A 2394-nucleotide genomic window follows, 5' to 3' on the forward strand; every position below is an offset into this window, starting at 1 on the left:
AGAAGCTATATATATTTTTAAATGTAATATATGTGCATAGACTCTAAGCAGTATTTTAAATATACAATCTCTCCAAAAGAAAATATTCAACCAAAGATAAGATAGATAACTTTTAATATAAGTAAATGTTACAAGATTTTAAATGGCCAAACTGTGGAAAGAACCAAGATGCCCTTCAATACATGAATGGATAAAGAAGATGTGGTCTATATATACAATGGAATATTACTCAGCCATCAGAAAAGATGAACACCCAACTTTTGCATCAACATGGATGGGACTGGAGGAGATTATGTTAAGTGAAATAAGTAAAGCAGAGAAAGTCAATTATCATATGGTTTCACTTATTTGTGGAATATAAGGAATAGCATGGATGACATTAAGAGAAGGAAGGGGAAAATGAAGAGGGGAAAATCAGAGGGGGAGATAACCATGAGAGACTATGGACTCTGAGAAACAAACTGAATGTTTTAGAGGGGTGGGGGGTGGGGGAATGCGTTAGACCAGTGATGGGTATTAAGGAGGGCATGTATTGCACGTAACACTGGGTGTTATATGCAAACAATGAATCGTGGATCACTACCTCAAAAACTAATGATGTACTGTATGGTGACTAACATAACATAATAAAAAAGAAGATTTTAAAATTAAAGTCATCATTAGCTTTTCCACAACACAATGTACAGAAATTTGCAAACTTCCTGTACAGAGCAGGATAATCTTTACTCTTGAATGAGGTATTCAATAACACATTGGTAATCTTTCACAAGTTCCTGAAAGCTTTCTTCCAGCTGTTCATGTTGCATGCTTATTTCTATTTGGTTCATCTGGTTTGTCAGTTCTTCTGGTCTGAGGCATTTTCTCATTTTAGCAAGATCTCTGCTTTTTCTTATATGGGCTAATTAGTCTTCTTTTAAAGTCCAGTCTATAGCTTCTGTATTGTTCAGCATCACTCATGTCAGTTAACAGTAGTCAAAAGAATTTCATAAACCCGTCTAGCATGTTGCTTCTTTATTTTGAACTTCTGTTGTGCCTCTATTGCCATATGTTTGTTGAACCCTTGCATCAACTTTTCCTGAGAAAAACAGGGCAAATCTTGACAAAGCTTCACAAGCACAAAGTCTCTTAATTTCACATACCTTTTGGATGGATTTTCCTCTGTAATATCAAGAAGAGAAGAACATGCAATTGTGTATCTATGAACTGTTTCAAAAAGTTGAACACCATGACCTAGACCTTGAAATGGAGTCAGTACCAGCATCTAACTTACACTGGGTTGAGTTTTGTCTGGGTACACATAGTACTTACAGACTCATGTAGCCTATGGTCACAAAGAGAATAGCTCCATCCTTATTATACTTCTCAAATACTAGAAAGTAGTGCCGTCTTTCATCAACCATGTCAATAAAACTGGCAGTTTCAATAAACCACATCAAAAAGGTCTGAGGCCTTTCATGATATTCTCAGAAGCCTCTACATGTCATGTCAGCCTTGTATATCTGAAAGGTAAATTTCCCCTCCTGTTGGACTGAGAACAGAATATATATGGCATAAGGTTCCAAATGGCGTGAAATCAACTTCTTTTTCCAGTAAAGAGAGAAAAATCATTCATGTTTGTACAAAACCCAGGTAGAATTATTTGTCTAGTTTTGCCCTCTACATCATTAGCTTCTACACGATCAAAGTTTTCATCAACTTTAGATGCACACTCAACACAGAACATTGTTGACAGGCTACCAGCATTAGAGTTTAACAGGATCTTTAGACTTTTTTTTTTTATTAAGGTTTTATTTATTTGACAGAGACATAGTGAGAGAGGGAACACAAGCAGGATGAGGGGGAGAGGGAGAAGCAGGCTTCCTGCTGAGCAGGAAGTCCAATGAGGGGCTCGATCCCAGGACCCTGGGATCATGACCTGAGCCGAAGGCAGATGCTTAACGACTGAGCCACCCAGGTGCCCCGGATCTTTAGACTCTTGTAACCGAAAGCAGTTTCGTCATCTCCAAAGAGTTGATGGGTATATTCAAGAAGGAAAGTTCTAATGTCATTCTCAAGATCTTCAAGAAAATGAATTAATTTTAGTTGGTGTCACATTTGAATTCTGCCAGTTTTTTCACTACACTCTCGTATAAAAACAAATTCTCCATACTACCATATCTGACCATTTCTGAGCTACAAGCACTTATGGCTGAAGAAGGATGAATCTATAAGTTCTTTATATATTTTGGATACTAACCCTTTATCAGATATGTCATTTGAAAATATCTTTTCCCAGTCTGTAGGTTGCCTTTTAGTTTTGTTGACTGTTTCCTTCACTGTGCAAAAGCTTTTTCTTTTTTTACTCCTATATTGTTTTATTTTCTAATTTAAAGTCAATTTATTAACATATAATGT

The 2394-nt window shown here is 36.4% G+C and overlaps 1 pseudogene; it reads right to left on the bottom strand.

The window, feature by feature from the left end:
- Window positions 1–722: 722 nt before the first annotated feature.
- On the bottom strand, window positions 723–2165 carry LOC118011277 (annotated as a pseudogene).
- Between the last annotated feature and the right edge of the window lie 229 nt (window positions 2166–2394).

This window comes from Mirounga leonina, unplaced genomic scaffold, assembly GCF_011800145.1.
Source record: "Mirounga leonina isolate KUSES-001 unplaced genomic scaffold, KU_Mleo_1.0 Mir_101222, whole genome shotgun sequence".
NCBI classification, from domain to species: domain Eukaryota; kingdom Metazoa; phylum Chordata; class Mammalia; order Carnivora; family Phocidae; genus Mirounga; species Mirounga leonina.